Here is a 25,942-nt window from a genome sequence, read left to right on the forward strand (position 1 = left end):
AATCAAAAATAAAACATCTGTCTTGGTTGACCATTAAAAAATAATATCTTTAAGTCTCTGTACTGATTGTATCCACTTAAACTCTCTGAATTATACCCAAATAAGAGCTGTTTACAAAGTGATTATTTCTAATTAGCCAAGAGCTGCTCAAAATATACTCCCCTCCCCCGAACCCCATGCTACGATACCAAAATTACTTAACCATGGCCATCTATAAAATTGTCCTTTAGCTAAAGTGCAGTGGATTCTGGTTTGAAAGCCCTAGGTTCTTGATTTCAGCCAGAGAAGAAACATTTACTGAGCTTTGAATGGCCAGTTTAGTGGGGTGTTCGTTGCTGATGGTACATTTTCATGATCCTTTCTCAGTGGCTCTCCATTCAAAGAAACAAAACAGGACAATTAATTACACTGAATACATCATTTTAGTGTATGGACATCCTCTCCATACTCCCTTCTGGAACAAATAAACCTGCCAACAGCCTACTGTCTTGGTAGCCACATTACCTCCAAGGTCAATACTGCCAAGGCAGGCACCTGACCAAAGAACCATCAGACCATAAAAGGTCAAAACCACAACCAGTGTGGTCAAACCAGAAAGGTGATTTAGGTCAAAAAGGTTCCATCTCAGAATTTGAGCTAACTCCTCTCTCCTCAGTGTGTGGGCTAGTGATGAGTAGCATCAAAATCATCTGTGAACCTGTCAGAAACACAGAATGTCAGGTCTTACCCCAAACCTACTGGATCAGAATCTACATTTTAACAAGACTCCCGGTCTATCCATGTGCATAATAAAATCTCAGAAGCCCAAACTCCTAACTGGGTTAGCAATCACAGCTGAAGCAAAGTCACAAGGAAACACTGGGCTGAAGAGGTAACCAGGGTCCATGTTCAAGCTGAATTGAGCAGAGGAAGCCAGAGCGTGAGGACAGAGGGACACAGAGAAAAGGTACGTAATAGAGGGACTATGTGGCAGGTTGGCCTCACATGGTGTCATCATAATTACTAATTGTGCCCCCATTCGACTTTCAAATGTGTTCCTGTTTGGGCAACAGATTATATGATAACTCTATATATAACTCAGTAAGATCAAAGTTAATTCACAGGCTGGCTGTTCCATACTTTCTGTTCTTGGATTCCTTAAATCACTGTCTCCCTTATTGTGACACATCATTCTTAAAAACACTGACATCTCCCTTCTGCCCTCATTATTTGAAGTAACTGATGCAAATATATTTACTGTTTAATTAGTGCCTTCTATGTACCATGAAAAATAATTAAAAATTATGTGCTGGGTACTTACTCTGTTACATCTATTCCTCAAAGCAGGCCCAGGTAATCTAATGTCACAGGGGCATATTCTGGGATCTTGATTAAATGACTTCCTCAAGGTCTCATAGGTGCCAAGGCCTGATTCACACTCGGGGCAGCTGACTCCACGGTCCTTGTCTTTTCCTTTCCACCCCATACCTCTCCAGGAGATGATCTCATGTCACCTAATTCTTCTGGTGATGCTGCAAACCCCAGCCATGAAAAGAAACCATGCTGGGATTTACCTTGTGGTCCAGTGGGTAAGACTCCGTGCTCCCAATGTAGGGGGCCTGGGTTCGATCCCTAGTCGGGGAACTAGATCCCGCATGCATGCCACAACTAAGAAGCCCACATGCTGCAACTAAAGATCCCACATGCCGCAACTAAGACCCTTTGTAGCCTAAATAAATAAATAAATATTAAAAAAAAAAAGAAAGAAACCATGCTAGACATGATTGTCTCTGAAGGCAGAGAAACACTTTCTGTTTAAAGGATACTATCCTCTATCTCTCAATTTTTCTGACAAAATGCTTGAGTGCTTTGTAGATATGAATTGAGCTTTACTTTTTGGACCAAATAAAACAAGACATGGATTTTTTATTTTACTCTATTTAAACATTTTTTCCAAAAAATATACCTTTTTCTTACAGGCATCAAGGTATAATAACCAATCTGTAATAGTAAATATAGTGACATAACAACGTAAAATAAATTAATGAATTAAACCAGGACAACATTTTACATTTATTCAACATGCATATCACTTAAGCTATTATTTACAGCTGTTATTAAGACAGTTCATGCCCAGGTTAAATATCTACAGAATCCTGAATTTCAATTCTTTTATTACTTTTGCTTATTTTTCCTTTTAGGGGTGGGAAGAGGGAATAGGAGGTAAGACTATAGTGGGATGCAAGGCACAATGCTTGCCGCATAGCAGTGGCTCAACAAGTTCTAAATAAATCGTCCAGTAGATGGATGAAAGGAAGGAAGGAAAGGAGGAAGAAATAAAGGGAGGTAGGCACATGCTCCTTGGTAATCAGAAAGAGGATATAATACTCTTCAAAAATCAGGATATTGAAATAGTTCTGGTTTTGCTGACTATGATTGATAATAAGACACTAATTGATTCTACTGAATAAAGTTTCTCAGATATAAGAATCAGAGAAAGTGAAAAACAAATGAAAGATGAAGGGGGACAGTAGGGAGAGCAAGTCATGGCAGGGGAGGGGAGGGAGGAGAGGAGAGATGAATGGGTGTAGAAGGGGCAGGGAGGGGAAGGCAGGAGAGGGGAGGGCGGGAAGATAAAGGGGAGGGGAGAAGAGAGGAGAGTGGTTGAGTACGAATAACAATCACGTAGAGTTATCTGATTAATATGTGGTTCTCCCCCAGGACCTCAAGCTCTGAGAGAGCAGGGACTAGGTCATTTTCACTCTCTGTTGTTATCTACCACAGCTCCTGTGCCCGAGTACTGTGCTTCTCTGCGATAAAGAATCGGATCCTTTTATTTCCAGTCTCTCATGAACAAATAATTTGTAAAATTAAAAAATTAGAAACGTAGAAAATACAAACCCATTTCTTTGTAATTAAATTCCACAGACATACAATTGCTCTGTTCCAAATCCATTACTCGTCATGGACCAGTAACAGTTTGCAGACCAACACTGGTCCACTAATGGCTCCTCAAAGAGCTTCACCTGATAGAAACTCATTAAAATTTAGTAAAATATATAAACATTATAGATATCTGAACATTAGCAGTTTAGCAATAAATTATAGGATTATCATGGTTTTTGTGGAATTTGAGCTATTTATTTTCCTCATTTTATTGCCACCACAATTCTGGGAAGAAGACAGGGTGGTAACTAGGACCCCTATTTTAAATGGTTACATTGATGACAAAGGACAGGCTTGTTTACTGTTGGGGACTCAGTAGAACAGAAGGGGACTCAGCTCTCTTGACCTCCAGGCCACTGCTTTCTCTGATAGGCCTGGGTGGCTCCTTTTTTCTGCCATCAAATTGGACATGTGGTATTAATTAGTGAGTTATAAGCACTTTCGTTTTCACTTTTGGGTAGCAGACTCCGGTGAATCTCTAATTTACATATTTCAGCTCTGTAGACATTTGCAGACCAGTATTTTAAGAGCTAGTCTTTAATTTGGCTCAGCCTGCCTTTCAGTATCTATAACGTTAAAATGAGTATTTCATTGTCATTCCAGCAGAGACTCTGCCACAACTAATCAACGGTTTCCAAAAGACATGTGTGGTCAATCCTATCCCACCCTGCTCTGGTCTGTAAATTGTTAGGTCTTTGGTAGTAAAAGCTGGCATACAACAACTCGTATAAAAACAATATGAAAACAATGACAACTTCAGCAAATCACTGGCAAAATGTTCTTTACAACCACTAATTCAAAATAATGATAAAAATGAAAAACACCTACATTCAAAATCTTAGTTACCGTTTTTTAAAAAAGGGATATATCTACAATCTATCATTCATCTATCTATCTTGCTGGAAAAGTACATAACAAACTGTTAACAAAAATTATCCATTAGGAGTACAGGGGGTTGAGAGTAGAAAATAGCAGGACTCTTCCTTTTTCTTTATAATTTTTGTATTTTTGGAAATTTCTCTCATGAATGTATATTTAAATGAATACATAATTTATTAATAATACATTGGTAATACAAGTGATTCTAGAAAGTCTAAATGTTTTATTCATGAATATGTATTTTAAAACAAATGTGTAATATTTTATTAACATCTTCTGTTACTCTATCCATTGAACTTTGAAATAAAACAACATGCAAGTCAGGTTCTCAGCCCTTCAGTAGACAGATGAGGAAACTACAGTGGAGGTACAGGGCTGAGATTCCAAGGGAAATCTATGCAATGCCAAAGTCTGTATGGCTCCCACTTCTCTATGCTGCCAGGCAATAAAAAATGAGTATATTGTAAAAAAAAAAAAAAAAAAAAGAGTATATTGTATCATTTAATGGAATCCCCTTTTCTTTCTAACTTAGGTAACATGGAGTAGATAAACAACAACAAAAAATATATTTGACATGCACCAGTAACAGTGACACAACCCAGAATTCTCTACCAAAATTGTTCATGTAAGTTTGGTCAGAAGTATATTTTATATTTTAACTATCTATTGAATTTCCCCTCTGTTATTGTTAAATCAGTAAGGGGTCCATTTAGTTTCTAAAAGTTTAGATGTGGGTGCAAAGACCATGTTGAGTTTGCAAGGATCATGTAATGCACTGTGGATAATTTCATTGGATAACCAAAACTATTCTAGGATGGAGAAAGCATAATGAAAATATTTGCCAGATTACAAATCTAATTTTCTATCACACATCCAGTAATGCATAATTTGCTTCTCACTGATAATTCCCCAAAACTCAAATACTTAAAATATATTTAAAATAAAAGAGTTACTAATAATATCATGTGAGTCCCATCACTGCTATTTCTCTTGAAATAGTTTCAACTATATCATAGTTGAAAACTATCATATAAATTTTAAGAGAGGATGGTTCACTAAGAAAACTAAGTCTTGGGGTCAAGAAGAAACAATGCTAAATTAACAGGTTAAAATTCTAAGCTCTAAGGAAACCTTAAGAGAAGAACTTGGGAAAGATATTGTGAGGATTTATAATAAAAAATAAACAGGAAAAAAAATCGCATTTTTGAGCCTTTTTTCCCCCACTCTCCACTGTGAAGAATGACAAACAGGAAAACTAAAGGCAAAGAAGATCCCTGATATTCTCTATTTTGCAGGTGGTAAGAGAAACACATGTCTCCTTCCTGGTATGGGTAATAGTCATCCCTTGGGACCTTATTAGCTACAGTAAAAAAAAAAAATTAGTCATCACCTTTAAATTTCCTACTTGCTTAAAGCAATTTCTAGAGAGAGGATGTTCAGGTGTAGCATTCTCTAATAAAGTCATGGCTTCTGGGACTTTCTAAATTTTGAAAACTTCTTTCCAGCTATTAGAAAAGCATTATATGTAATTTTTCATTCTTTTTCTTATTTTTTTAACTAATAGGAGTGACTGTTATTAGACAAGGTTGGAAGACATTGATAGCATCAATCAAAGTTAATTTCTTATTCTCCTTTCAAAATCCACCTTAGGTTTGTTCCACAAATCATTATACTAGCTATAGTAAAATGTGGATTGCTGTCCTTAATATTTATTATACAAGGCTAAACTTTACAATCCTATAGTTAGCTCTTACTAAGAGGTATGAGATATCAGTGATTCTGTCATAGATAAAGCAATAGTTTTCAAAAAGGCTTTGAAACAAAGAGGCTTTGTTGCAGTAAGTTTTGCATGCAATTTAAAAGTATAGAATCAGGCTGCAGGATAAAATTATACATAGACATGCATTCAGGACCAAAAAGTGAAAACCTGTTTCTACAGGTCACAAAGTTTGAATATCTTTAGTATATTTTGATGTTTTGACTCAGATATTGACCCACAGACTCCTTTGTAGACCTGATTATAAACTCTACCCTTTCTTTTCTCTGGCTCTAATTTACTTATTCTTCTCTACAACACATTCAGTGAAACCTATGAATGAAGTCTGCGTAGAGAAAGAAGCAAGTTCCCTAGCTACAAATGGTACCCTCACTTTTAAAAATGAAAAGCTCTCAAGACCTCCCTCCCACCAAGCCCCTTTCTCTCTGTAAGTTTGAAAAAGAAAATTGTGCCAGCAAACATGATCGTGTTTTCTAAAGTTTAAAGGAATATCTCCACCATTTCCTATCCCAATTGTTATGAACCCCAGTGTATTCACATTGAAGATCAGATGTTGGAAAAACTGTCTATGGATCTTTGATTAGAAATCTCCCAAAGTTGTAGGTAAAGTGAAAGGAGAGGTAGCATGTATATTCACAGACTGTTTATGAAACAATCAAAGAAGTAAGAATAAGAAAAGGAAAGAAAATCCAGAGCAGTATTGAGACTTAAATTGGTGGATGAGGGATTGTGACTGCTATCATATATATTAAGCACCTAATACAGTGCAAGTTTCTGCGTATTAATCTCCTTTAATTCCCCAAACCATTCCTTGAAATACTTATTATAGAGAAAAATTCTATCTGCTAAAGAAAAAGTGTATCTGCTAAGGCCTTCCTAGATGGCCACCCCTACCTTGTTGCCACATACTCCTTTCTGTTAGCACTTGTATGGCACTAACCTTCATCATAGTACTTTCCACAGTTGGGCAATAGGTGGAATAATACTGTGGTTAAGAGAATGAGTTTTGCAGCCAGAAAAACATAAGTTCAAATGCAGGTGTGTCACTTACAAGTTGGGTGGTTTGGACATAATCTCTGAGCCTTAGTTTTCTCATAGGGACAACAGGGACAGGTATAGTATTTACATTACATGAAAACTGATACGAGTAAAGAAGTTAATGTTTGCAGAGCATCTAGCCCCAGTCTGATCTATATCAAGAAAGAGTTTGGTATCATATTTGAGGGGAGACACAGCCTCTGGTTATCTTCATTTTCCTGAAGTGTGCCCAGGCAGAAAGACGTCCAGAGTAATGGTTTTAAATGCTCGTTGAATGAATGAATCAATGAATGGATGGATGAATAATCTTCTGAATCTCATGACAGCATTCTTTCCATTAAAACCCCCAATTGTCAAAATATTAGACAATGTAATTTAATTAATAACTCACTTCATGTAATTGTTAATAAATGATTTTCACCCCCCTCCCCCCACAAAAAAAAACCCTCTCATTGTCTTCATCATTTTCCTTTTCCTGGAATAGAATAAGTTTCCGTAATCTTAAGTGACTACTATCATTTATTAAACACCAAGTGTGGTGCAAGTGTCTTTACATTAGTTATCTCCTTTAATTCCCAAGATAATTCCATGATGTAGTTACTATACATAACAATTGGACCAGACTGTGTCCAATAGCCTGCTTACTTATAACACAAGGCTTATGTGTACATAGAAACCCAAGAGAAGACAGTAAAAATAATTGTTTCCTCATCATTACTTCTCCATGGAGCATCCAAAAACAAGTTTCTACAATGATTCATCTTAGAAATAAGAATGTGAGATAAAGAGTGAACTGGGGCTTCCCTGGTGGCACAGTGGTTGAGAGTCCGCCTGCCGATGCAGGGGACACGGGTTTGTGCCCCGGTCCGGGAAGATCCCACATGCTGCGAAGTGGCTGGGCCCGTGAGCCACGGACGCTGGGCCTGTGCATCCGGGGCCTGTGCTCCGCAACGGGAGAGGCCACAACAGTGAGAGGCCCGAAAGAGTGAACTGGAATAATCCTATGCTATTAGTTACACAACTTTAAAAATATTTCTTGACCTCTCTAAGCTTAACATTCCTCATTCAGAAAACTGAGACATAACAGAAATTATATGTGTCTGGCAGTATTTGATAATTAAATGCCATAATGTGTGCAAAAAGGTACACTCTATAAGGATAAAAGAATTAATTTTCTTTGAGGAGAGAGGTGGCTGCCTCCCCACCATCCCCTCCTCAGGGCATCTTTTGAAAGTATATAGGTGTGATAAGAGGACAAACCTGTTGATTTTTCCATGTAAGACTGGGACTTCTGACCCTTCAAACTGTAAATGCATGCCTCCAGAATTAGCTCAGGGCTTTCTTTCACAAGACGAACAGGAGACATCACAGATGAATCTGTTTATCTCTCAAAGAGATAAAGAAGTTGGAATTGTTCTTTATTCTACATTACTGTATAAATATGTGTGAAATTGTCCAGACTCTGTAGTCGCTTTCATGTCACCTTACATCCTTACTCTGTAATAAACTGTGCTTTCTCTCTTGCTTCTATATAGGTATAGAGGGGTCTTTTAGGGGGCAGGATTGGTTTTATTTCCCCAACAATTATAAACATAAAGTACCAAAAATGTTCATTGTTGAGGCTGCTATCATAATCATTACAATTATTATCATTTCAGGATGACAGTAATAGAAAATTCTGCCAGTTACCCAGATAAAAAAGGCAATACAAAATACTTCTGTCCCTAGCTAATTGGGTAAGCTACAAAAGTGGTTTTCTCATAAATTCAGCTAAATATATACTTTTTTCCTTTGTACTGAATTTATTTTTATCATATATTAATGCCAAGAGCAGAGTACAAAAGTTCCCTAGTTAAAAACTATTAAATTTTAGAATTATCAGACTCCAGTAATGAAAGTTAAACTTCTTTTTGATCACACTAAAAAAGTTGTACTTCAAAAGGAAAATACATGTCAAGTTCTCACATATTCTAATTGCTATATACAAATATTACAGAGGAAACAAAGTACAGAGAGTAGTAAAATAAATGCTAAGATGCTAGGAAGTTTCATGTAGTAAAGTGACCTTCTAAAATAAACTACATTATGAGTAAGATAACTACTATAGGGACTTCCCCGGTGGTGCAGTGGTTAAGAATCCGCCTGCCAACGTAGGGAACATAGGTTCGAGCCTTGGTCCTGGAAGATCCCACATGCCACGGAGCAACTAAGCCCGTGTGCCACAACTACTGCAGCCCGCGCACCTACAGCCCATGCTCTGCAACAAGAGAAGCCACCATAAAGAGAAGCACGCGCACCGCAACAAAGAGTAGCCCCTGCTCGCCACAACTAGAGAAAGCCCGCACGCAGCAATGAAGACCCAATGCAGCCAAAAAACTAATAAATACAATAAATAAATTTATAAAAAACCAAGATAACTACTATAATTAAATGCAGTATTTGTTTTTAAGGCTTATGTATCAAACAAGATGTCCAAAATCAAACTCACAGCTCCCTCAATTACCATCGCCACTCTCCTCCCAAACTCCCTCCTCCTCCTGACTTTCCCTCTGTCTAGTAATAGCACCCATGGGTTTCGGGTTTGAAGGTTCTTTAATGCTATCCAATCATTGGCCAAGTCTATCTTCTGCTCGTTTTATTACACACATTACCACAGATATTTTGATTTTCTATCTTACAGTCATTCTCACCAGACTGTTCTGATGAATGCCTGAACTTTAGCATTTTGCTCTGTAATTCTTACCATCTGTCTGGTCGCCTGTCACTCGGCAGAGGTCAGATAAACCTTGGTTGTATAAATTCACACATGAAGGTCCCTATGACATGTGGTCACATGTCTATAATTTCTTTTTCATCTCTTCCCTATGTTTAATTGTCAGTGTTTCTATGCTAGCTTAGGCTCTCCATCCTATTCATTTCTCTAACTATCACTCAGACCATCTATTCATCCTACCCCACATGTGTAGGATGCATCTTCACAGAGAACGGCTCCTATTTTTCACTCTTGGTTCACAAACGCTCATTGGTCCCCAACTGCCCTCAAAAGTATGTATCATCAAAAGCACAAAGCCCAGACTGACGTTCTGGTCTTTCGACAACTGGATTTCAACAACTGCCACAGCCACCTTCCCCATACGCTATGCACCATGCCGCCCATTTGCTTACATGCAACCCTAAGAAAACAGAAATTTAGCATCTTACATATTTGTCCTGAGACATACAAAGTAAAACTTAAAGAATGAAAGTAAAATTTGAAGAGAAGATTTTTACATCAACATAAGTCCCAAAATTTTAAAGAGAGAAGGGGCATCATTGCTAAATCACAGTTCTCAAGTGGCCTTCCAACTGACAGTGTGTCATAGAATCAAATCTTACATAAATAGTCAAATTGAACCTTAGTTTGATTTTTAAAAGCAAATACAAAAAGTGTTCATATCACAGTATTACCTTTTGTGATGAAGATTTTTATTTTTATTTTTTTTTTTGCTGTACGCAGGCCTCTCACTGCTGTGGCCTCTCCCGTTGCGGAGCACAGGCCCCAGACGCGCAGGCTCAGCGGCCATGGCTCACGGGCCCAGCCGCTCCGCGGCATGTGGGATCTTCCCGGACCGGGGCATGAACCCGCGTCCCCTGCATTGGCAGGCGGACTCCCAACCACTGCGCCACCAGGGAAGCCCAAGATTTTTATTTTTAATATTTACTATAATACACATGCCAATCATCAACCATACTGGGTAGTTTTGGAACCTAGCCTCAGTTTTCATAGTAACTGACCATTAGGAAATCATGTATTAATGCCTCCCATGTGGGTTTGTTGAGTCCTCCAGCATAAGTTTATGTTGTAATTTTTCCTGTGCCATTGTTTCCTCTTTCTCTTTTCTGTATTATGGTTCCCCATGCAAAAGCTCAGACCATTTCTAGATCTGCTACTAACCCCAGAGCTTTCAGAAGACCTTTACATCCTGAGGATTTTTATCCTTAAAACTGACTTTTGGACTTTCCAAATGACATTTCAAACCTCTGACTCCTGTTCAAGGATGGAGCAACTCGCTCTTTCAAAAACTCCTGAAGCAGTACCTTTCAAGGAAATAATTAGGCTTTGGAGGATGACCTGTTCCCTCTCCAAGCAAGACCTTGACAGACAGAGCCCAAAGCAAACCCTGCCTCAGGGATGTGACAAATTCCCACTAGTCTTCAACCTACAGCATCTGGGTCCAGTTCAATCACTACTGTATTTCTAAAATAATGATGATGATGATGATGATAATAACAACAACCACAGAACACAGGAAATGGAAAATTCTAAGTGATATAACAAGTTTTGAGGGTTTTTCTTTACACTGGTTAAGAATACCTCTCAAAAAAACATTGGTTAAGGTTGTGAATGGACTAAGTCCTTGACTTTTCAATTATTATTCAATTATATATTTGTACATTTCATTCTGTTATCTCAGTAAATGGTGCCCATTTTTTATTAGCCATCCTTCTTCTTTCCCAGTACTGTTCTATTCATTCTGAGCTTAGCATCATATAGTAGACCTGAAGTTTCTCTCTTTTTAGCATAAGGTCATTCATTGGTTTGCTCACTTTTGCCCAATGTCTATGAAGAGAGATAAGTAACTCTAGTTTGCTTTCTGCAGGGCTGGGCGTTGAGGATGGGGGTTGGGGGGAGAACAGCAAATTTGCTTTTCCTCTCTGTGATTTTTAAGGGTCCTACCCTGAACGAGTGATAGAAATCATAGAAAAGAGGTTGTTGGAATAATTTGCAATCTTTTAATGAAAGGGGTTCCTGACTTCCTGCTTTGTTTCCATTTTCTTGAGAGCACCAGGCTTCTGCATGGTGACAAGTTGAATGCTATAGAGCCAAGTACCACCCTTAGGGTTTTGTGTGTTTTTCCTGACACATGAAGAGAATAATTTTACGTAGCCTTTTAATATAATTGCTCCTTTAAATCTAAGACATGTAGTCTATTCCAGCATTAAGTTTAAGAGAAAAGCAGTATATGTGTGATCCGTGCACTGCTTTTCCAGCAACACCTAAATCTCATTCATTCTGATAAAGCAGCACATATCAAATGGCAATTAAATATTTTTTATGATAATGGCTATATTTAGCATAGACTGTGATGGTAGTTGTAGTGTGCTAGTACATTAGTAGCCTAGGATTTGGTCCATGGGAAACAAAACTCACTTTCTAAATACACACTATACATATATGGTCACAATCAAAACATCTGAAAAACATGATGAACACAGCATGATACAGTTTTTACCATGAATGCTTTAAATAAAAAAACATATATACTTTCAGGGTAATACACACTGATAGTCAAAACCACTCAGTTTACATATTAGTAATATCATATGTAAAATCTGTATATTTTTGGAAAAGAATATTTTAATTTTCGGATGTGGATTAAAGTGTACTTTGAAGTAATTAAGTTTTTGAAAGACTGGGCATCTCCACAATAGCTATTAAAATCAAACATTTCAAATCCATAACAAGGTTTCCCAGCACTTTAGCTGGAATACATGCAATCCTTACTAACTGCACAAAAAATGTACAAATTCAACCAAGGGGGAAAAAAATCTAAATAAATCCATATAGACAGCCCCCCAGAACAAAATCCATCTGAGGCAAGCAACAGAAAATCCTGAAAGATTTACACATCGCACATGCTTTATGCTGAGAAGTTGAAGTAGCAGCTCAAATAGAAAAGCTAAATAAATTAATCTTAAATAAATTAATCTTACCCAATGAATACCTTTTTATAATTTTATAACTACCTTAAAAGAACTCTACCACTTGTATGCATCTAAAAATATTTTCAAAAAATGTATGCATAACAGAAAAAGAACATTTACAATCCTAAAATGAATTCTCATCACTTTGAGTGTTGAAGAAACACACCTGCTTAGACATATTGGTTTTTTCATGAGTTTCTTTTTCTTTCTCACAATGAAATTTTAAATGCACAAAAACCTAGGGTAAATAAATTAAATGCCCAAAGCATATAATGCATACATATATATATATATATATATATATATATTTTTTTTTTCCTATCTAATTTTGACTTGCTCCCAGGATTTTAGATGGACATTTCAAAAGTATTTAAAATTTTTCCTCAATTCCTGATGTGGTCAATCCTTTAAATACCATCTAAACTAGGAAAACATTGGCAGTCTCATCAGAGTCTCCTGCTGTCCTTCTACTGCTGCATGGGACAGTCTTCAACAAGACTTAGACAAACCTCATTCATCAATATTCTACTCTGGAGGAGCTGACACTTACTGTGAATTCTGCTCTTCAACTTAAATACCAGTGTCTGTGGCAGGCCAATTCTATCATGGCAGAGACAGCATCCCTCAGGCGAGGTCCAACCTTTCTCTCCAAGTGCACCCAGGGATTAGTCTGACTTCCCCTAAATTCTCTCCTCTGCACAGTAAGAGCTAATCTTTCCTGTATGAAGCAGGAGATGGTGTTGCTATGACAACAGAGCACATTCTAGCAGTGGGACTACGGAGATGAGCCTTCAAAGACTCAGGGAAACATTCACTCAGTTTTCCTCCAGGGCTATGGGCTCCTTCCTTTAGGATTTAATCCCCCAACAAGTTTACTGACAGGCTAGGTTGCTGATTATCTATGCATTTTGCTACGGGGTGATCACTGGTTAAGAGCATGGCTGGAAGATCACAGCACTCTTTAATAAAAGTGCCATTCTTGGTTATATTAAATTTCCAATTTTAAATGCTCTGTATAGCTCTTTTAAAACACTGCCCTCTCTTAAATTTAAATCATCCTCCTTACTCTAAGTTTTTCTAAAATGATATTAGTATGTTGCGAACGGCATTATCAAGGGGAAGGCTTTATCTTTTTTTGTTGTTTGTATATCATCACCACTGTATCAACTTGAAGGGTAGATACACACACACACACACACACACACACACACACACACACACACACACACACACACACACACATCCATTTTCTCTCTCCAGCATAAACGTCTGGAGCCTGGAGGTTTCAGGGTGGGGGAGGGTATATGCTAACATAAGCAAATCCTTGCAGCTACATTTTGCATACATATATTAGCTAGAGAATAATCACAATAAGCATTAATCATTAAGAAAAATAATCATCAGTGGAATTTAACTGTCTTTGCAACAGCAGAAGAGATCTAGTATCAGGTCATACTGTATGAGGGCAGATTTATATATCATTTTCAAACAGCAGTTATATTTTTGGAAAATAATTAACATATACATTATTAAATATTTAAAATAGTCATTAATGCATTTGAACTGCCCTAATTGTGTCCTATTTTGAATATTCATTTTTCTTCAGAAACATTCCTGTGCATTCAAACACATCCATTTCCTTCACTGGAAGGGAAAGGACACAGGGCCAGTTTTCCCCTCTGCAGCCAAGGTTCAGTTTACTACCACCGTGAATGAGGATTTCACCCAGGGAGTCATCCACACTGTCTTTTTTACTCCTTGATTTCCCCATTATCCTTTTCATTTCTCAGTCCTTTATGTCAGGAGCAGCTCTTACTAACCACCACCCTTCCCCCACAGGAAGCTGTGATTACTCCCCTTTGTGGCTGAAGCAATAGAATCTGCATCATCTACATCTACTCTTTCCAGTAAAGAGGGGAAACAGGACCTACGGATGTTGCTGTCACTCAGAGGTGAGGGAATCTACAGGTTCAAAACATTCAAGGTCCTACTGGTTTTCTAGGAAAATCATCAGGCTGTCTTTAGTTATTTCTTGTTTACCACCCAAATATGTATGAAATGCTCTAAGATATTAACAAGAACATCAATATTGCAAATAACACAGATATTTACATTTAGTAATTCATATCAAATGAACAGGGCATTTGAAAACTCATTTTGATTTGTGGTTTTGATTTCTAACATAGTAAGAAATAACAGTTAAATGTGTTTAATGTGTACCTTGGGATATATCTCCAGGACACGTATGTACTCACCTCATAGGTATATGCAGAACTCTTCCCCCCCAGGATCCTACCCCCAGAGCTTGTTCTGAAAATACATTCTCATAATTCAAAAACTTATGGCACCTATTTTCATTATGTTCATTATTATCTAATTAGTAACAGGCTGTTGTTTTTTTTCATTTTCAGTCTCATCTTCAGGGAAACTGGATAAATGCCAAAGCATGTAAACAACATATGGTTTACTTTCAAAATCAACCAACCAGAATTACTTATTCCTAAAGAATCTCTTAGCTCAAAAAAATATGGTGAAGAAATAATTTCCTGCTCTAATAGCTAATGTTTACCATCTGCTATTCCTTTAAGACTAACTACCTGGAAATCAATCATGCTATGTATTTTCCAGCTCCCCTACCCCCAAAAGACAATATTATTTATTTTTAAAAAGTTTTTTAAAAGTAGGTCATGCTGAAAGTGTCACAACTTAGATTTGAATTTTGCAAGTTATAACCAACCAAGCTTATATGAATGCCAGCAACCACAGCTGTTAGAAGTTTATCATTTTCTCCACTGTATTATTTTTTGAGCCCCTGTTTTTCAACAAAATATCAGTATATCTGTTAAACTATAACAATGTTTATCTTAGGGAAAGCTGGTGGGAAGAGTAGGGGAGAGAGCATTTTTCTGAAAACTCATCTTGAAGATGGACACCAAGGCAGTTCTGAGGAAAGAGGCTAAGACACTAGAGCCCATGGAAGGGGGGCAAAGAGTGGGACAAAATCCATTTTTTTCTAAGCAGCCCCCTTTTGTAGAAAGGCTTAGATACAGCCTCTAGACTTTAGCTGGACAGTGAGCACAGACTCCAATGACAAACTATATGACTAATCTCTCTGTGCCTCAGATTCCTCCTTTCAAATGTGGAAAACAATAGCATAATAGTACTTATCTCATGGAATTCTTATAAAAATTCAAGAAGTAAGTATACATAAATTTCTCATGAGAATGCCCAGCAAGAGAAAATGCTACTTAAATGTTGGGTAATATTTAGGATTTGGAAGCGAGACACTAAATATTACTCATCTTTGTCCCCCTGTTCCTAACGTAATATCTGCGATAGGATATGTACTCAATGTACAAAAATATTTTTCATATCATTTTTATGGTGTTAATATATAATAAAGCAAAGTGACTATATAATAACTAGGGATTCTAAAATAGATCAGATACAGGCCAATATCACTGATGAACAGAGATGCAAAATTCCTCAACAAAATACTAGGAAACAGAATCCAACAGCACATTAAGAGGATCGTACATCATGATCAAGTGGGGTTTATCCCAGGAATGCAAGGATTCTTCAATATATGCAAATCAATCCACGTGATAAACCATATTAAAAAATTGGAGAAAAACCACATGATCATCTCAATAGATGCAGAAAAATCTTTCACTAAAATTCAACACCGATTTATGATAAAAACCCTCCAGAAAGTAGGCATAGAGGGAACTTACCTCAACATAATAAAGGCCATATATGACAAACCCACAGCCAACATTGTTCTCAATGGTGAAAAACAGAAACCACTTCCTCTACGATCAGGAACAAGACAACGTTGCCCACTCTCACCACTATTATTCAACATAGTTTTGGAAGTTTTAGCCACAGCAATCAGAGAAGAAAAATAAAAGGAATCCAAATAGGAAAAGAAGAAGTAGAGCTGTGACTGTTTGCAGATGACATGATACTACATACAGAAAATCCTAAAGATGCTACCAGAAAACTAATAGCGCTAAACAATGAATTTGGTAAAGTAGCAGGATACAAAATTAATCTCTTGCATTCCTATACACTAATGATGAAAATCTGAAACTAGAAATTAATGAAACACTCCCATTTACCATTGCAACAAAAAGAATAAAATACCTAGGAATAAACTTACCTAAGGAGACAAAAGACCTGTATGCAGAAAACTATAAGACACTGCTGAAAGAAATTAAAGATGATACAAACAGATGGAGAGATATACCATGTTCTTGGATTGGAAGAATCAACATGGCAAAAATGACTATACTAGCCAATGCAATCTACAGATTCAATGCAATCCCTATCAAACTAGCAGTGGCATTTTTCACAGAACTAGAACAAAAAATTTCACATTTGTATGGAGACACAAAAGACCCCACACAGCCAAAGCAATCTTGAGAAAGAAAAATAAGGCTGGAGGAATCAGGCTCCTGGACCTCAGACTATACTACAAAGCTATAGTAATCAAGACAGTATGGTAGTGGCACAAAAACAGAAATATAGATCAATGCAACAGGATAGAAAGCCCGGAGATAAACCCACGCACATATGGTCACCTTATTTTTGATAAAGGAGGCAAGAATATACAATGGAGAAAAGACAGCCTCTTCAATAAGTGGTGCAGTGAAAACTGGACAGTTGCATGTAAAAGAATGAAATTAGAACACTCCCTAACACCATACACAAAAATAAACTCAAAATGGATTAAAGACTTAAATGTAAGGCAAGACCCTATAAAACTCTTAGAGGAAAACATAGGTAGAATACACTGTGACATAAATCACAGCAAGATCCTTTTTGACCCACCTCCTAGAGAAATGGAAATAAAAACAAAAAGAAACAAATGAGACCTAATGAAACTTAACAGCTCTGTACAGCAAAGATAACCATAAACAAGATGAAAAGACAACCCTGACAATGGGAGAAAATATTTGCAAATGAAGTAACTGACAAAGGATTAACCTTCAAAGTGTACAAGCAGCTCATGCAGTTCAATATTTAAAAAACAAACAACCCAATCCAAAAATGGGCAGAAGACCTAAATAGACATTTCTCCAAAGAAGATATACAGATTACCAACAAACACATGAAAGGATGCTCAACATCACTAATCATCAAAGAAATGCAAATCAAAACTTCAGTGAGGTATCACCTCACACTAGTCCAAAGGCCATCAACAAAAAATCTAGAAACAACAAATGCTGGAGAGGGTGTGGAGAAAAGGGAACCCTCTTGCTCTGTTGGTGGGAATGTAAATTCATACAGCCACTATGGAGAATGGTATGGAGGTTCCTTAATAAACTAAAAAGAGAACTACCATACGACCCAGCAATCCCACTACTGGGCATATACCCTGAAAATTTCATAATTCAAAAAGAGTCATGTACAAACATGTTCATTGCAGCACTATTTACATTAGCCAGGACATGGAAGCAACCTATGTGTCCATCAACAGATGAATGCATAAACAAGATGTGGCACATATATACAATGGGATACTACTCAGCCATAAAAAGAAGTGAAACTGAGTTATTTGTAATGAGGTGGATGGACCTAGAGTCTGTCATACAAAATGAAGCAAGTCAGAAAGAGAAAAACAAATACCGTATATTAACACATATATATATGGAATTAAAAAAAAAAGTTTCTGAAGTACCTAGGGGCAGGACAGGAATAAATACACAGACGTAGAGAATGGACTTGAGGATACGGAGGGGGGAAGTGTAAGCTGGGATGAAGTGAGAGAGTGGCATTGAGATACATACACTACCAAATATAAAATAGCTAGCTAGTGGGAAGCAGCCACATAGCACAGGGCAATCAGCTGGTGCTTTGTGACCACCTAGAGGAGTGGGATAGGGAGGGTGGGAGGGAGATGCAAGAGGGAGGGGATATGGGTATATATGTATATGTATAGCTGATTCACTTTGTTATACAGCAGCAACTAACACAACAATGTAAAGCAATTATACTCTAATAAAGATGTTTTTTAAAAATCTATAAAGATATCAAATGTATTTAAACAGATGATTGAAATCATAAGCACTATACAGTTTTGTGTTATGATTTTTTTTCTTAATATTGAATAAAAGTCATGGGGTTGTAATGTACAGCATGGTTATTATAGTTAACACTACATCGAATATCTGAAGAAAGAAAGTAGACCTTAAAAGTTCTCATCACAACAAAAAAAATTTGTAATTATGTGTGATGATGGTTGCTAACTAGACTTCCTATGGTGATCATTTCATAACATATACAAATATCAAATTATTATGTTGAACTCCTGAAACTAATATAATGCTATATGTCAATTATATCTCAGTTTTTAAAAAAGTAAATTTTAAAAAAACATACTTTTTTGGGGAAAAATATATAGGCAGACTCTTAGGATGAATTGATTTCAACTGTATATTTTAACAATAAAAATAACATTTTTGAACTCTGCTTTGAGATAGTTACATGGAGATTCAAAGTAATGCCTGTGTAAATTTTTAAAATAATGGTTGTGAATAATTCATCTAAAAAGGAAGACAAATTTGTGACAAACCTTTTTATTTACTTCAAAATTAAAATATTTTTTTCTAGATGAGTCTGTCTCGAGAATTATCAAAATATCGCTCAAGAGATTTTTATCTTTTCATTACATTAAAATGCGAAGTTCTTTATTGCTATTCTTAAGCATGAGCAGTTACTCTTTTTTTTTTTTTCAATTTCTGCTTTTCCCCCAATTATTTAAGAGTCTTTACACCTGATTAAAATATGGTTATAGGTATCACTATGAATTCAAGTATCCTTGAATTTGCTATAAAGGGAAAAATTATTTTGGAACATTGTTATAAAAGTATTAAATTATTTACATGGAATTTGAACGTTCAAACTTACATTGTAGGCCCCACAACATTTAGAAGCAGCATGTAGTTGCCAGTGAAGAGCTGATGTGTCAAATCAGTACTAAAATATTCCAAAGCTGTCTACTATGCAAAATATTTTAATTCCTTATATTTGAAAAGTGCTTTAACATTTACAAAGCAGTTTTTTTGAGAATGGAATACAAATATATGTTCCTTTTCTGAGGGTAACACTTAACCTTCATTCAAGAAAATTGTGTTTGCTTTTTCTATTCTAACTGTAACAATAATCCCCAAACTCTAGCACAATTAATATAAGATAATATGAAGGGGACAAGGGGGCCACTGTAAAGCAACGAAACCTCTTCATCTTTAGATTGTCACTGTGTAAAGACTCAGGTTGGCAATATGAATCAACAGCCAAGTTAGAAAAAAACAGCTAGTAAAACATAGACTCATTTTTAAATACCTCTATGTGTCGAGCATTATTCTATGTATACAGCAGTAACAAAACAGGGAAAAAAACCTCTTTTACCCCACTTATATTCCAATGGGGGAGGAAAGAAAATAAAACAAAATACTAAAGTAAGTTACATATAGTTGAAGAAAATAGTGTTACATGGCAAAATAGAGTGGAGGAGTTGTATAGGATTTTCAATTTAAATAAATTGGTTTTTAAGACCTCACTGGGAAGATATTTGAGCAAATCCTCAAAAGAGGCAATGGGGCAAGCAATGCAGATACGAGACTCTCAGATAAAGTTAACAACAATCACAGAGAACCCCGAGGCCCTTGTATACCTGGCATGTTTGAGGTACAGCACAGAGGTCATTACAGCTAGGACATACAAAGGAACTTAAAATTTACACTGAGAGATGGGGAAGCCTCTGAAGGGTTTTGAGCAAGAGTGACATGATCTGACTCAAGTTTCAAAAAGATCACCCAGGTTGAGAATATAATGTAGGATAGGAGAGGAGACAAGAATGGAAGCAGAGAGACTAGGTCTGAGGCTACTTTAATAAGCCAGGCAAATGATGTTGATGGTTTGGACAAGGATGGTAGACTTAGAAATGGAGATAACTGTTCAGATTTTGGATATGATCTAAAGATGAAAGGAAGAACCAGCAAAATTTCTGATTGACAGCATGCTGAGTATTATAAAAAGAAGGAAGCAATAGATGACTCTAAGTATTTTGGTCTGAGCAACTTGAAAGATGGAATTACCATTGAGGTGGAAAAGACTGCAGGTGGAGTAGGTTTTATTTATTTGTTTATTATTTTGTGGAGAAAAGTTCCATTTTGGATGTATTAAGATGTTTATTTTGAACTCAATTGGAAATGTCAAATAGGCTATTGGGAATACAAGTCTGGGGTTCAGGGTAGAAGTCTGATTTGAAGATTTAACTATGAGTCATCAGTGCACTGATGATATGGAAAGACAAGTCTAGACGACATCACCATAGGAATAATTGCACACAGAAAACAAAATATTTAAAAACTGAGCTACAAGGCACTGCAAGTTTATGACATAGGAGAACTAACAAAAAATTAAGGAACAAACTGAGAATAATGCCAGTGAGACAGAAGGAAAAACAGGAGATGAGAAAAGAGTTACTACAGCTTCCATTCACGGTAGTGGACATGAATGTGGATGGACAGTAGAGGAGCAGACCTGCTACAGATGGAGAGACTTCGCAGGGATGAAGAGAAATCAGCCAAGACAAGATGACGATTTGGTCTGGCAGAATGGTTTTATAAACTGAAAATAGCCCCAAATATAAAAAATACCTTAGGATGTCAATTCTCCTTCCTCCTCTCCCCAAATTTTACCAAGAGCAGCAGTCAAGGGGAAACAATGCAAAGAGAAATTGCTTATTCCTAAGCATTCTTGCAGTAATTGTATTCCAAAACACTTTGCAATTGGAACCCAATAGTAAACAAACATACTTGTGACTACAATACACTCTCCTCTCAGTCCGAGTACTGACAAGATGAAAAACTCCTGGGAGGTTAGGGGTTTGACAAATCAAAGATGAACTCAGTATATTTAAAACTATGGCTCAGCCATAAGAGGAATTTGGAATGGCTAGTCCCTTACCCTAACCACCAGACAATGGAAGAGACTTTATTACCTGGGAAATAAAACAATAAAATGGTATACTTCAACCACTCCTTTACAACAATGTCCAGAATACCATAAAACTTTAAAAGATATATGAAGGAAAATTTTACCCATAATAAAGGGAAAGCAAAGTAAATAGAAGATCAACAGATAAATCAGTTATTGAAATTAGCATGCCTGGACTTTAAAATAATCATTAATAATATGTGGAAAAAAATTTACAGCAAAAGATTGATATAACAGGTAAAGTGATAGTGTATTTCAGTAGAAAATTGGACACTCTAAAAAAACATCAAATGTAAATTATGGAATTGGAGAATACAGTGTCTTTGGATGAGTGCAACATGCAATTTTACAACTGGAATATCAAAAGGAGAGAAGAGAGGAAATGGGACTAAATTTTTTTTGGAAAATAAAAGTATAAAAATTGAAGAAACTGATGAAAAATCTCAACCCACAGATCTAAGAAGCTCAACAAATCCTAATGAGAACTTACACACACACAGACACACACACACACACACACACACCTGGGCATATCACAGGCAAACTGCTGAAAACCAAATATAAAAGAAAATCTTAAAAGAAGACAGAGACAAAATACACATAACTGAGAGAATGAACATTCAAATGGGCAATGACCAGGCCAAATACAAAAATAGAACTCTGACCCACATCTGCAGCAACCATCCCACGAAACCAACCTATTTTGTATGGTAACTAGACCAGGAAGTCAGCCTACTTTCAATAAGTCAGACTTGTAGGAAGTCAGACAACTATCTCTAGCAACCAGCCTAATAACCCTAGTAAACAATAACCCTAGTAACAATTGCCTTAAAATGGCCAGGACTTGATTAATTACTGACAGCTTCCCTAATTTTTGTCCCCATGCCCAACTTAGGACCAACCAGAGAAAGCCCTATGCACCCCTAACTACTTTCATAGGATGTACCACTTTTAGTTAGCCCACCTCCAGCTTCTACATGCCAATAGCTTCCGATCAGGGCATATGTGAAGCCTTTCCTTTTTTTCATTATAAAGCTTTCCATCTCTTCTCTCTGCCTCTGAGTCTCTGTCAAACATGAGTGATGGTGGCTGACTCTTATTATAACAAGTTCTGAATAAATAGCCACGGCCTGTTCTTATTTAGTTGGTCTTCATTTATTTCCACCTAATGTACAGAACAGGAGTGACTGCTGACAACACATAATAAACAATTCAACCCAGAACAACAATCTTTAAAGTACTGGAGGGAAAAATACTTGTAATCTAGAATTCTACCATCAGTAAAACTGTCCTTGAAAAATGAATGCAAAATACAGATATATATATAACAAATAACAGGCGAGAGAATTTGTCACTAGCAGCATCTACACAACAAAAATAATACAGTAAATACTTCAGTATGAAGGTAAATAATTCCAGATGGAAACTCAGCCTAAAAGAAAACTGAAAGAAGTTATAAATATATAGGAAATACAAATGACTATTTTCAATATTTCTTACTTTCTATAAAAGGCTATTAAAAGCAAAAATAGTATTATGAACATGGAGTTTATAAATTATGAAGTGAAACATGAAAACAATAGCACAAAGAAAGGGAACAACTGGAAATATATAATTTTAAAATTCTTACATTAAAAATAAAACAGTAAAGTATGAATTCGAGTTGTGCTATAGTAAGGTAGATACATATTGAAATTTCTAGATAACCACACACAAAAACCAGTTAAAAATAGAACTAAAAATCCTCCAATTAAAAGATATTGTCAGGCTGGAGATATATACTTAGATCAATTGATCTGTCTATCTATCTATCGAGAAAGGCAGTAGGGGACATTCAACAGTATGGTGTTATACAGAGCTATTTTAAATATAAAGAAAAAGAGAGGTAAATAGTAAAATGACAGAAAAACAAGTAGATAAAAATCAGTGAGGGTTTATATTTGAATGACACTATTAACTAAGATGACTTAATTGGCATATATAGAATATCACAAAAACAACTACAGAATATTCTTATTTTCAGGTGCATGTGAAACTTTCACAAGTCAAATCGTATTCTGAACTGTGGAATAAGTCTCAATAAATTCAAAAGTATGAACATCATACAAAAACACTTTTAAAAATCTAAAAAAAAAAAACAAACAAATCCTCCGAGATTTGGAAACTGAATACTCGCTTCTAGTTAAAACATGAGTCAAATAAGAAATCGCGAGGAAATTTTTAAAATATTTTAACCTTAATTAATATGTAACAAAATGTACCAAAACACACATGAAGAAGCTAAAGCTGCACTTAAATAGAAATATATAGTTTTCAATGTTCACATTAACAATGAAGAGTTTAAAATTAAGAAGCTAGAAAAAGAAAAACAAATGCAAACTAAGCAGAATGAAGTAAATCATTAAAACTTAAAAGGGGTAATAATTTAAATGGAAAGCATACAAAATATAGAGAATAAGCAACACAGCTGATGTTGGTTCTTTGACAATATTAATAAAATTCATAATCCTTTGGAATAACTGTTAATGAAAATAATAAAAATACATGAATTACCAATATCAGAAATGAGAAGTACAACATGGATGTATCTAGAGGGTGGATCTTGCTAAGTGAAATAAGTCATGCAGGGAAAGGCAAATACTGTAAGATCCTAGTTGTATGTGGAATCTAAAAAACAAAGGAAAGAAACAAATAAAACAAAGTGTTAAAAGACTCATAGATACAGAGAACAAATGTGTGTTTATCAGCTGGGGGTGGGGGAGTAAGGTGTTGGGTGAAACAGATGAAGGGAAGTAAGAGCTGCAAAACTCCAGTTATAAAATAAACAAGCCATGGGACATAATATACAGCATAAGAAATATGGTCCATAATATTGTAGTAATTGTGTTTAAAACAGATAATTATTAGACTTGTCCCCGCAATCATTTTGTTACTTACAGAAATGTCAAATCACTATGTAGTACACCTGAAACTAACATAATACTGTAAGTCAACTATATTTCAATTTAAAAAAAACACAGAACCCAACAGTATATTTAAAGTAAATTTCTTACAGAAAATATACTGTTGGGTTCTGTGTTTAGCACAGATAATAAAATATTATCATGCTAATAAGAATCAAAATTAAGCAGAGTAGCTATATTAATTTCAAGAAGTACAGACTTCAAGGCAAGGAAGGTTATCAGGGATAAAGAAGGGCATTATATAATGATAAAGAGGTCACTTCTCCAAGAAGACATAACAAGTCTTAAAATGTATGTTCTTAACAAAAGAGTGTCCAATTATGTGAGGCAAAAAGTGGTAGAAATGCAAGGAGAAGTAGATGAATACTTTATCATAGTTGAAGATTTCAACATCCCTCTCTCAGAAATGGACAGATCCAGTAGCCAGAAAATTGGTAAGGACGTTGTTGAACTCAACACTGCTCAATTAATTATATATAACTGACATCTAGAGATTATTTCATCCAACAGTAGTGGAACATACATTCTTCTCAAGCTCACATGGAGTATACACTAAGATATATCACACTCTGGACCATAAAACACACCTTGAGACTTTTCAAACAAGAGAAATTATACAATGGATGCTCTCAGACCACAATGGAATTAAACTAGAAATCAATAGCAGAAAGATAACAGGAAGATACCTAAACATGTGGAGATTAAACAACATACTAAACATGTGGAGATTAAACAACATACTTCTAAATAACAGGTGGGTCAAAGAAGATACCTCCAGAGAAATTTTAAAATAATCTGAACTAAACGAAAGTGAAAACACAGCTTATCCAAATTTGGGGGATGCAACAAAAACAGTGCTTAGAGTAAAATTTATAGCATTAAATGAATATATTGGGAAAGAACAATCTAAAATCAATAATCTAAGTTTCCACCTTAGGAAACTAGAAAAAGAAGAGAAAATTAAATCCAAAGGAAGAAGAAGAAGAAGAAGAAGAAGAAAACTACAACAGAAATCAATGAATTTGGAAATAAGAAATCAGTAAAAAATGAAACCAAAAGATGAGTCATCATAAAGATTAATAAAATCAATAAGCCTCTAACTAGGCTAAGGAAAAAAACCCCAAAAGGCATATTCTACTAATATCAGTAATGAAGATGGGACATTACTACAGGTCCCATGGACATTAAAAGGATAATAAAAGAATATTATGAACAACTTTATGCCCACAAATTTAATAACATAGATGAAATGGAGTGACTCCTTGATAGACACAAGCTGCCAAACTCAAACAAGAAGAAGACGACTAAATAGGCTTACATCGATTAATGAAATTTAACCAATAATTAATAATATCCTAAAACATATGGGTTTAATGGTGAATTCTATCAAACATTTAATGAAGAAATTATACCTAAATGGTGTTGGGAAAACTGGACAGCTATATGATGCAAAAGAATGAAATTAGACTACTCTTTCATACCATGGACAAAAGTAAATTCAAAATGGATTAAAGACTTAAATGTAAGACTTGAAACCATAAAACTTCTAGAAGAAAACATAGGCAGTAAGCTTTTTGGCATCGGTCGTAACAATATTTTTTGGATATGT

At 35.8% G+C, this 25,942-nt stretch overlaps 1 protein-coding gene across 6 annotated transcripts in view; it reads right to left on the reverse strand.

Annotated features, from left to right (window-relative positions):
- NOL4 (nucleolar protein 4) overlaps positions 1 to 25,942 on the reverse strand; it is a 403,038-nt gene that overhangs the window by 208,422 nt on the left and 168,674 nt on the right. The window contains exon 1 of one of the 6 annotated variants that reach the window (XM_060028864.1): positions 12,915 to 12,939. The exons of the other annotated variants lie outside the window; for them this stretch is intronic. The gene's annotated coding sequence lies outside the window, so the exon portion shown is untranslated. Of the gene's footprint in view, positions 1 to 12,914; positions 12,940 to 25,942 lie in introns of those variants that run through there. 6 annotated transcript variants of the gene reach the window in all.

The sequence above is a fragment of the Delphinus delphis genome, chromosome 13 (assembly GCF_949987515.2).
Source record: "Delphinus delphis chromosome 13, mDelDel1.2, whole genome shotgun sequence".
In the NCBI taxonomy this organism is placed as follows: Eukaryota; Metazoa; Chordata; class Mammalia; order Artiodactyla; family Delphinidae; genus Delphinus; species Delphinus delphis.